The following is a 12,105-nucleotide window of genomic DNA, read 5'->3' as shown; positions in this document are numbered from 1 at the left end:
GCATCCAATAGTAGTGTAAAACCCAGTGGCGTAGCTATGGTGGGGGGAGGGGGGAACAAATTTGGAAATCCCCTTGGGCCCCACTTAAAGGGGGGGGGCCTCCAAATGAGTGTCCGAAATTTGTTTTTTCGTTAGATATTACGCCATTATCTCATGTCATGATGTCGAATGTCAAAATGCAGAGTTCCCTGAAGAGGTCAAGCTACCCGGGCCTCATAATCGCTAGCTACGCCACTGGTAAAAGCGCAGACAATTTTTTAATCACGATAAGAACGTTGTTAAAACTGTTTGACATTTTATGAATATGTATGTCCACATATATGTATATTTGTTATACCCCACCTCTTCTGTAGTTAAATTAATTGATTTTTTTTTCTTTGCCTGTATTAGCTTTCAAGTGAAATCTGCTTGTAAAGACCAAGCCAGACGTGAAACGTTACAGACCTGATGACGTGTACATCCGCCACACAAAAATTCAGTCTCATTGTGGTCACGTGAGCGTGTTCTAACAATGTACATTCTTCTGGCTCAAAGATTTGGTTCATTGGGACGTGATATGATGTCAAGTTTAAATTTAGACTATCTAGACGGTAATTAGATCTTGAAGATCTAGAACAGTGTATCCCAAACTGTGTTCCGTGGAACTCTAGTGTTCCGCAAGACTTGAATAGGTTTTCCACGAACTACTTGAATAATTAACTAGTTGACCACCAGGTGAATTAATCCCTATTAATACCTCTAAAACAAATAAGCAAAGTGTCCGCTAAATACTCAAAATGTGCGAATTCCGTTAAAGAAAAAACTTGGGAACCACTGATCTAGAATATTGACTTGCTTTTGTTGAAAATAAAAAAAAACTGAATGTCTAGATTTGACATAGTGACAAGAACAAGTAATTCTACGGCAAATCAATGCACATTAGATTAGAGTAACACCATCTATACAATCAATGGATTTAGAATCACTTCAGGATAGAGTAATAATGAAGAAAGTAGCAATAATATATAAGATATTAAACCATGATTTTTAAGATTCAAAAACAAAACCTTATAAAATACTCGAAAGACACACACACACAAAGGCATATTTCTTATTCCATATGCTAAGACAAATGTTTACAAGTGCTCTTTCTTTCCTAGTGCATCGAATAGGTTGTCTGAATCAGCCAGGAAAACCAACGACTTGGCAGACTTTAAGTCACTGATTAATATGCTTGACCAGATTTTCACATAGATACGCGTTGGGCGTTATTATCTTCTTTAATGTAGTAATGTCATTTATTTATAAGATGTGCTTCAGGTTGTCATTAGTGTTATACTTTTTTAAAAATATAACTTTAATATATTTTGTTTCGAAAAGTAGTTGTACTAAATATGAATATTATTTATCCTTACCAGGAAACTATGAAAAACAATTTCATAATCTAGAATTTTAAAAATAGTAAAAAATTAATGAATGCGAGGCAAACTAACGAGTAATTAAGTCATAATATATGCAAGAGACATTGAATTGGGTTAGACTAGTTAATTTAATTAAATTTAATTAACTCAAATCAGTTGTTTTTTTTAAATCACTTCTTTTTTAAAAGTCAACTGGACAAGTATCTGTCATTATGTTCAAGAATAGAAAGAAATAAAGTTCCGTTCTAAAAAAAAAATGAATTGTAGAAAAGAGTGGTTGTCATGAATGTTGTAAACATATCACAAAATTTACAAGTTGTATTTCAACTGTATTTAGACTTATTTTTTTGCGTCTGCTTTGCTTAGTATTTCAATTTTCAAGGCCAACATACACAATTTAAAATACAAAATTTGAAATAAAAGTTGCTTGTCCACTCTCTAGATTATAAAATTGTGCTTTGATAGTTTCCTGGTAAGGATCAAAGAACTACGAAAATCAAGATACCTGGAAACTAAAAAGTTCAGGGGCACTAACCAATCATTGATCTTCAATAAGTCACGTGACTAAATCATTTTATTCAACGTCACGAAGCGTCATCATTGCATCATCATTAGAGAGAGAGGATTCTTTCACCAAGAGCCTACTCAGCAAGAAACTATTGGAACGCCAGTTTCAACCAAAATTGTTACGAAATAAAAGTATTTTTTTAAACAGCCGTGTTTTTGGCTAATATCTGGACCTCTCAGACAGGGCCGGCCCAAGCATTTGCGGGGCCCTATGCGAAACGGATCGCTCGGGGCCTAGTCTGGGTAGGGATAAGCATAATGTCAAAATTATTTTTTTTGAATTAGAAAATAGGCCTACTTTTGTGTTAGCAATAATTTTTTATCAAATGAAAGCTCGCAATGCCACTTTTTATTTATTGGCACCCCAAAATGTCCATTTGGTCTATTCTTCAGGAGATTTAAATAAATTCAAAAAAAAGTTCAGGACTTTATCGTATATTTTGCCTTTTCATGAGATTTCCTGGAGGCACTGGAAAATCAGGAGGTCGCGAAAACCATGTTAATTTATATACGTTATAATGGTTTAATTTAATACTTAGAATTAGCGCGGGGCCTATGAAAGCGCGGGACCCACTGCGACCACATAGGTTGCAGTGGCCTAAGGCCGGCCCTGCTCTCGGACATCGTGTTGGCATCACGTGACCTGCAGTCTGCTGAAATCATGAAGACAGTGGAATAGATTGGATGACAAATAATTTAGAATTTGAACCGCAAGTTGTAGTTTTGTTTGTCGTTGTTGTTTCATTTTCTTACATCCTAGTTTCAAGGGACATGTCCTATTCTTTGTCTTTCTCATTATTGGTAGTCAGGACAATAAATAATCTTTTTTTTTTTAATAGTAATTGACTTTAAAATTCAAGGACCTTCAACTAATGTCTACAACAATTCTGATAATTATTTTTAATTCTAAAGTAACTAATGTAACATTGTAACTAGACAGGAAGAAAAACCATTCAAATTTAAATCTAGATCTCGATATAAACAAAAATAAGTTCTTTACTCAATACTGTGAAACTATAATCTACAGCACTATTTGATGAACAGAAATATTTCTTATTAGAGCGAGATAACTCATATCGCAATCATATTGCCATGTGTAGAGAAAGGTCAGAGGGTAGATTTAAAAAAAAAAAGCCTGTCTTGGAATCTAAAGATTAAGGAAGAGTTCAGTATTTCACGTGGCTAAGCAGTCCTAGCGGTGACCTACATATTTTGCCAAATCTAACTAGACAAAAAACCGTGGATTTAAGTTCTCTTTACGATGTCTATGCCTGATTTTGCAGTAGATCTTCTTTTAGTCTGAAATGTGTGTCCCGCGGCCCGTGTACTATATCTCCTGCTGAAGCCATTTGTTGCTAGCTGTTCTTTTCTATGCCAGTTAAGGCAATTTGGTCATGGGCAACTATCAAAAACCACAAGTGATATTTACTTGTAAGTAGCGTCATCGTGTCCATCTGGACAACTCCGTAGTGAGACTCTCTAGCCGCTACATTGGACAGCATGTTATTGCACTTGACCGGACTGAAGTTTTTCTTTAAATTATGGGACAAGCTTTTGTCTTTTCTTTACGGGAACACAAACATAAAACGCATTTCAAATGTCAACATGAAACATGACGTGGTTCAATATTTGGGCAATGTAATGTGGAATCATTTCAAGTGAGGGTCAAACTCAATGAAGATTTCAACAGAGATATTGGAAACTCAAACTCTGGAGGCTGTTGTTATGGACACAGTGGACACAGTGGACACAGCGAGCCAGTGCGCTCCATTCCTTTGCTTTGTGTTGGGTTCCAATATTTGATTTTTTTTTTTATTTACTTTGAAAGCTACAGTCAAACGTCATGAGTTGAAACTCCTTGATAACATCTGTAACGTAATTAGACCAGGTTTGTAAAGACGTAATGTAGCGATCAAATGTTGATAACCAATGTAGCGATCTAATGTTGATAAGCAATGTAGCACTAAACGGTTGTAGCATCGAACTTTTAAGTTTTGTAATAAGTAATTAAAAGGTAATTCTCTCTCTGTCTCTGTTTCGCTCTCTCTCTCTGTGTCTTTTTGCTCTATGTCTCTCTCTGTCTCTGTTTCGCGCTCTCTCTCTGTGTCTTTTTGCTCTATGTCTCTCTCTGTCTCTGTTTCGCTCTCTCTCTCTCTCTGTCTTTTTGCTCTATGTCTCTCTCTGTCTCTCTCTGTCTTTATGTCTCTATCTGTCTCTCTCTATTTCTTACTCTCTTTCTGTCTGTCTCTGTCTCTCTCTGTTTATGTCTCTCTCTGTTTCTGTGTCTATATCTCTCTCTCTCTTTCTGTCTGTCTCTCTGTCTCCGCCTCTCTCTGTCTCTCTCTCAAACATCGAATGGTCTATTAATGACAGCAAATATTAAATTGGCAATATATGTACAAATTCTATATTAACTAGTATTGAGACATACACAAGTTTCCATTCAATACAATGAAAATAATTCGCACATTTAGATTGTCAGATACCAGCCATTAAACAGGCGAAACATTATACAAGCTGACTTATTGTCTGAAACACTCGGTTGCTTACTTACAATTAAAAAAAAAGTGCATGTCTTTTACATCATTACTTCTATAGACCATTTTAGATAAATACATTTCTAGACCATTGATTACATTTCTAGACCATTGATTACATTTCTAGACCATTTTATCTAGGCACAAATACTATTTCATCTATAGACCAAAATATTTTAGACTACGATTTTAGACCTTAAAAAATATACCATCACATTAATTCATAGTTTAATACCTATAACACTAGTATTATTGTAACAGAACAAAAAAAAAAGTCACATATTGTTACAGGTCGTTGTCTTGTAACACCAAACTTCTGGTAGACAACTAAACCGTTGAAGGCGTAATGTATCTTCACTAATACAACTTCAAATAACTTGAATAACTTCCTTGTGAACTATAGGCCTACGAAATAGAACTTTACTTATAATATTCACAAAATCAATTTGTGATAAATGAAATGAATGTAGTAGACTTGAGTAATAATATTTCTCAACAAAATCGAACTCACTACACTACAGTAACACAATCGTACAATTTAACGTTCTTGAGTCGTCTGTCCCAGGATGTAATAACTATACATATCACCTATATTGCATCATTCACAACCAATCTCTTAACTCTTCCCAGCGTCACCATATAAACACAAACACACTCCACAACAGCACCCAAGTAGACAGAGAATGAAGAAGAGAAAAGGGAAATAACAAAGATATCGTGTTATGTTAGATAGAAATTTCTGATTAGTTCCTAGCGACGTTCGAGCAGATCATTGAGGCTGCAAGAGAACATGTCTCTGCCACTAGAAGGAAGTACTTAGATGACAAGAAAATTTGAGTTCAAGTTTTATAGAATATTTTTTTTTAATTTAAAAAGAAAATTGGAGAAGAAAATCACTTCCAGAAAAATAAAATTTTAAAATATTTTGGTTTTACTTCCTGAACTTGTTTACTGATGTCAAAAGTAAAATATATTTTGGGGGAACTTCTTGTAGAGATCATTGTTTCATTATGTTTTTCCAAGCTTTGTTTTGATGTACTTATTGGGCATGACCCACGTCAGGCGCAAATCGTTAAACATGACTGCCTTGTTTTGAGTGCATTGTTTTAAGTGACTTATTTTTAGTACCTTATTTTAAGTGCCCTGTTGTCAGTACCTTGTTTTTAGAGACTTGTTTTGAGTACCTTGTTTTAATTGACTTGTTTTTAGTACCTTATTTTAAGTGCCCTGTTGTCAGTACCTTGTTTTTAGAGACTTGTTTTGAGTACCTTGTTTTAATTGACTTGTTTTTAGTACCTTATTTTAAGTGCCCTGTTGTCAGTACCTTGGTTTAAGTGCCTTGTTTTTAGTATCTTGTTTTAAGTGCATTGTATACAGTGCTTTATTTTAAGTGACTTCTTTTTAGTACCTTGTTTTAGGTGACTTGTTTTTAGTGCCTTGTTCTTAGTGCCTTGTTTTTAGTGCCTTGTTTTTAGTGCCTTGTTCTAAGTGCCTATCACTAGATCACTTTTACCCAATTAAAAAATAATAAGCGAAATATAAAAAATACTTTTTTTAAAAAGTCGTATCTAAGGGAAGGAACACCACATTTACAGCTATATATCAATAATGTAGAATTTAGTTCCTTTTTTCAATATCAAACAAAATAATTTATTTACCAATAGTTAATTGAATAATTGGTTAATTTTTTATTGATTCGTGTAAAGTTTCAACTTCATCCATAATAGTGGGAAAACTAAATTGTTTAAAATTTTTACCTAACAGACAGCAAGTTGATAAAAGTTTTATGAAATTTGTTTTTTTACTGCAGGCCTAAGAGATTGGACATTTTACCCAGCAGTGCTGACGGTCATTATTCTCTAAACCGAATACACAAAATAGCTAGCTATTTAGATTTATCCACTATTGAGAAACATCGTCATGTGACTTTTATTAAAATGTACATTACAGTTGAGATGAAATATTTCCATGCTGTCAATAAGGAATAGCATTTGTTTTCGTATGAGTTCATCTCTTCAATCTCTTCAATCTCTTCAATCAATGTATTTTTAAAGGTTTGATAAGGAACGAGCTCTCCAATTAAAAAAAAATCATAATGGAGCTTGTAATTAATTAAATCTTTAAATTAAAAAGATTACATTTAGATTGAGAATTTTTTAAAACTAAAATTGAGAAACATGGTGCCCTCAGTGATAGAGAACAAGCATGCGAGATGAAAGTCCTTGGTTTCAGCCTCAGTAGAAATAGAAATGTTTTTATACATTTTAAGATAGTTGTTAGCAAAGCTTTATCTAGGATAGATTTGAAAATTGGGAGCGGTGGGGGGGGGCGAGGACAACGATCCCTGTAGCGCACTGAGCAAGCTATTAGCATTGGAGGAAATGAAAAGACTACTGGCTCTTCAGTAGCATTGGAGGAAATGAAAAGACTACTGGCTCTTCAGTAGCATTGGAGGAAATGAAAAGACTACTGGCTCTTCAGTAGCATTGGAGGAAATGAAAAGACTACTGGCTCTTCAGTAGCATTGAATGACAGCTTGAGTGAAATAAAATACTTATATGTTACAGATCATATGATGAATCATATCTGTATTTGACATCATAACAGCACCTGTTGTAGTTTTTTTTTTTAGATTAATCAATTATAAAGAAAACTGTAATAAATTTGGTAATTAACATTGTTTTTATTTATTACCATTTTCGCAAATATGATTTTTCTTTCTTAAAACCTACAGTAACTCGCAGACATCAGTGGTCGCAAATGATTGTGTAAAAGTTGAAGACGAAAAAGGCTCAAATAATAAATAGTAAAAATATTTTTAAAACTCTTTCTCTCCTACTCCTAATTGACGATACCATCGTTGATTTGACCCCATTAAATTAAATTAATTTTTGACTTTATAACTTGAATTTGTGTTATATAAAAAGAGCACGCATTCTCCTATAATCCTAGACCAAAAGTCCAAAAGTAAAACGTTTTCTGATTACCAACAAAAAAAAATATTAAAGTTTAATCATAACAGGGTAGAATGTGAAAAATGAAAAAATTATATCCGATTGCGGAAAACAATTACGGAGATTAAGAGTTAAAAAGCCTTTGTTGTGAAATTCATTTGAACTCAACAAACTAAACAAAATAACATTTATTTATTGTATTCTATTTTTTAGTGTTATTGAATATAGCCGTTGTTTTTTTTTTTTTTTTTTTTTTTTTTTTAATAAAGATTAGGCTAATGCTTTGTTCGATTTGTTATTTATTTCATCAATATGTGTATTCCATAATAACTTTTTCATTTCCTTTTAGAGATTCCCGGATTTCAGTTGTAAACGTGTATCCAGTACTCCATTTCTTAGACATACAGTGTTTTAACACTATACAAGTGCCTAAGTTTTTAAAAAGGCGAAATTTTAAAAAAATGTGAATGGGAATTTCAAAAAGTAAAACTTACCTTAAACTGACTGAAAGAAAAGAACTTGATGCTAAGGTCGAAAGTAGAAAAAAAACAAACTCTTTCTCTTTTTTTGTACTCGTAAGTAATTCTTGATGCTCCTTAATTCGTAGTTCTCCTGTCCTATCAAAGTCAATTAATGACCAACGAAATTGGATCTAAGTGGCTGTAGAAATCTTGGGGACTGCTTTGCTGGTCTTCGTCCTGGACCTAGGCGTTACTCTTAATGGTCAGCCCTGGCGTCGGGAGCAACTGCTGTAGGGAAGCGGGCAAGAAACGGAGGGGGGTCGATTACAGCCAGACGCAAGCATTCACTTTGCTACAGGGTGCCCGCGCTCGTACACGAACACACACACGCACATTCAGGACAGGGTATTCCTTTTTTTTTTTTAGCGCTCTACCAAATGTAATATATTTCTTTTAATCATAACTTGATGTTTTTTAGGGGGGAGAAATTTCATTCACAGTAATCTGCTCTTTGTTTACAGTTTGAGTTCAAGATCCGGTTTACATTTTTTAAAATACACAAACATAGGAAAAGAAGATATATATATATACAGGGCCGCCGCTACCTATTGTGCAATGTGTCCATTGCACGCAGGCGGCCGACTTTAGGGGGCGGCCAAATCATAATTCCAAGGTTATTTTTAAAAATGTAGTTAAATAAAAAAAAATTGCTTAAATATTTTATATAAATTTCAATTATTCAATTATCCTTTGAAAATATAAACGACATTCGTACATACGAAACTATTTTGGAAGCTAGAACAAAACAACAGAAGAGCGTACGAGGGATTCCCACGGGTTTTTCTATAGCTTCTTATTTATTTCTGGCCTTGAATATTCGCGGGTGGTTGTTTGTAATATTTCTTTTGAGTCGAATAGCCCGCACTGTAAGTACCGGTAATTACAAAGTCAATTTTAAAAACATTTTCACTGGGTGCTGGGGCGCTAGTTCCTCTCATGTGGAAGAGCGAGGGCGCAACGTCCTGACAAAAAGAGGTGATATGGAGTGTGTGTTTCCTAAGAGGCAGTGAGAAGAGGTTAAGCAATTGATTGGTTGGTTATGCATTGACAATGATGAAATTAGCGAACCTAGTGCCAATGTGAAACGATTTTAAGATTTTATTTTGTTGTGAGCTAGATTTTGTTTAAATCTCAGTTTATTTCATTACTATTACATCTATATTTCATCTCAAGTTAAATCGTTGATAATAACAATTATATTGAGTTTTTTGTTCTCAAAGAATTTGTTCAAGTTATTTAAAGTTGATTTATTTAAAAAATATATATAACACCTACATCGACTCATTTGTACTAGCTATTTGGAGCTACAAGCCAACAACCGACCAACAACAGGTGGTGGGGGCGGCTAAAAAATGTTTAGAACCCTTGCCGACTTAAGCGAAACCTGCCGTGCCTTCAATTCTAATTATTTACTTTGTATTAAACTCAAGAAAAATATTCAGCTCTGAGTTACTTCATTAGTTGAATAAATTTCTAGTCAACTCTGATACCGTGTATGTCAGATGATTGTGGATACATAATGCACATCTCTTCAAAAGACAATCGTGATAATTATCATGAAAGTGTATAGAAAGTTGAAAAAGTTCCACCGTTAATGGATTTGTATTTCGAGTTTTTTTTTTTTTTTGCTTTAAGTTACAATAACAAACAAGTGAACATGTCCACTTCCATACCATATAATTGTTTTGAGCTGCCAAAGTTATCGATACATAGATCATGATCATTTTCATTGTACTATAGGCCTACCTGTTGCAGCTCATTAATTACAATCGTCGCAAATACAGAAGCATAAGCGAGTTAAAGCGAGTAGTCAGAACGAGATTAGTTTTTAATGTTTTATCACATAGAACCAAAATGTCAGATTTCTGAAGGCCGGTAAATCTGAACTTGTTGATAGTACATGGTTCATAGTTGTATTTGAGGGATACAACAACGATACGAATATGAAAGGTAACAATGGAATGGTCTGCAAAAAATAGATTTAAATCAAAGGTCTTTTTGAAACAGTGTCCAGCTCAGTCTCAATGGAATTTTATCTGGAAAAAAAAAAAGGGGGGGGGGCATTTTTTATTTCGCACGCAGGCGGCCACAACCCTCGCGACGGCCCTATATATATATATATATATACGGGTTTGTTTGTTTTTTTGTGACGGTACGCACCGGTACGGCGTACCGGCACCTTTATGAAACAATTATTACTTTTCTTGTATTTTAACGTATATTATTAATTTTTATTAGTTAAAAGTTAGGCAATCAACTACTAAGTACCGGAATCTAATCACTGAGTACCGGCACCTGTTTTGTTTTACAAAAAAAAGCACTGTATATATATAGAGAGATATACACACATATTACAGAAGAAACGTTTGGGCAATATTAGGAAATCTTCAGCAAACAATATGAAAGGGAAACAAATAACGATAAAGACATTTGGAGATAAAGGCCGAAAAAGCTGTTGACTATCTTGAGAGTAGCAGGTCATTTTCGTATCCATTCTGCTTTATAACCTCTAAGTTGCTTTTAAATATATTTCTTGTTTTGACACTGTCCTATGGCTAACCTCTCTACTTCTTCCAGATTGATTAATATTTATATTATTTTGTGTTACAATTGCAAAGGATTTAGACATAAAAAGCTCTAAAGCGTTTTCTAGAAATTTGACAGTTTATGTGTATCTCTGGGGGAAATAATAACTACCTAATAGGCCACACAATGAAAACTCAGGTTTGACCATTTTAATGGTTCAAAACGTAAGCATTTTAATATTAAAGTAAAAGTTACGTCGTTTGATGACGCAGCTTAAACGAGAATCCCCGCACTTGATTTAAACTATTTCGTTGTCCTAAGTAATGTGACCGAAAACAACAACATTTTCTATGTTACAAGCACTGACTATAAATATTATATCTAGACTGGACATTGAGATCTTTTAACACTTCAAAAATGTGAAAATGTTCAATAAAGCTGAAACAAGGCGTTGTTTTGTAAAGAAGTTTTAAGAAGTCAAGTGTTTTATTTCAAGATCTAGGTAATCAATCTATTTAAATATACATAAGATTATTAAAATAAATAGACGTGAATCATTTCATTCTAGGATTTCGAAACATTATCTCAATGGAAACTAACAGGAAATGGTTTTGTTTCATATTTTTGCGTGAATATATAGTTCTGTGATTAATAGCCCATTCTAATTAAAATCCGAGAAAATGGTATTGCATTATTTCTAAACTTTGAAAACTAAAGATCCTTACTTTTCTAAGACAGAAAACATCGATTTTCCTAGATTCGGGGCGATTTCCCTTACATCTTACATCAAACAATGCATGTTTGGGACCCCTCAACTCAAGAAAACATTAAGAAACTAGAACAGACACAAAATAGAGCAGTGCGATTCATAACAAACGAATATTCACATTTGACTAGAGTAACACCTTTAGTAAAATCACTAAATTTAGAAAGCCTTCAGGACAGAAGACTCAAAAGTAAAGTAGCAATAATACATAAAACACTGAACCATAATCTTTAAATACAAAAACAAAATTTAATAAAATACTCTGAAAGACACAAAGATAAAGGCACATTCCTCGTCCCATATGCTAGGACAAATTTGTACAAATACTCCTTCTTCCCTAGTGCTATTAGAGCATGGAATGGGTTGCCTGAGCTAGCCAGGAAAACCAGTGACTTGGCAGAATTTAAGTCATTGGTTAATATGCATGACTAAATGCATGACGCGTAGGACGTAATCATCTTCTTTTTTGAAGTAACGTCTGTATTATATAAGATAAGATAAGATAAGATCTTGAAAAAGATTTACGTACATAACAATATATATAGGTCTGTGAGTTGATCACTAGTGGATAAGAATTTGTTTCCGTTTTCCAGTCTAGATATAATGTTTATATAGGTCTGTGGTTTCTATTTATTTCCTTTCTTTCTTTTTGTCCTGCTTTTCTCTCCCGCTCCCGCCCCCTCCCCTCAAACGACGCCCCCCCCCCAACGCTGCACCACTGCACACAATGTTGTTAAGCACTTTACCCCACTACCCTACCATCTTGTCGACTCATTGGTCGCTGTTTGCAGCATCTGTGCAGCTCTTAACAATTCACAAGGTCGCAGACTTTTG

At 34.1% G+C, this 12,105-nt stretch overlaps 1 protein-coding gene across 1 annotated transcript in view; it reads right to left on the bottom strand.

Annotated features, from left to right (window-relative positions):
• LOC106055665 (uncharacterized) overlaps positions 1–8,204 on the bottom strand; it is a 52,650-nt gene extending 44,446 nt beyond the window's left edge. The window contains exon 1 of the mRNA XM_013212023.2: positions 7,953–8,204. The gene's annotated coding sequence lies outside the window, so the exon portion shown is untranslated. The remainder of the gene's footprint in view (positions 1–7,952) is intronic.
• Positions 8,205–12,105: the final 3,901 nt, after the last annotated feature.

This window comes from Biomphalaria glabrata, chromosome 15 (assembly GCF_947242115.1).
Source record: "Biomphalaria glabrata chromosome 15, xgBioGlab47.1, whole genome shotgun sequence".
NCBI classification, from domain to species: domain Eukaryota; kingdom Metazoa; phylum Mollusca; class Gastropoda; family Planorbidae; genus Biomphalaria; species Biomphalaria glabrata.
The sequence above is the reverse complement of the archived record's forward strand: the minus strand, read 5'-3'. Positions and strand labels throughout refer to the sequence as shown.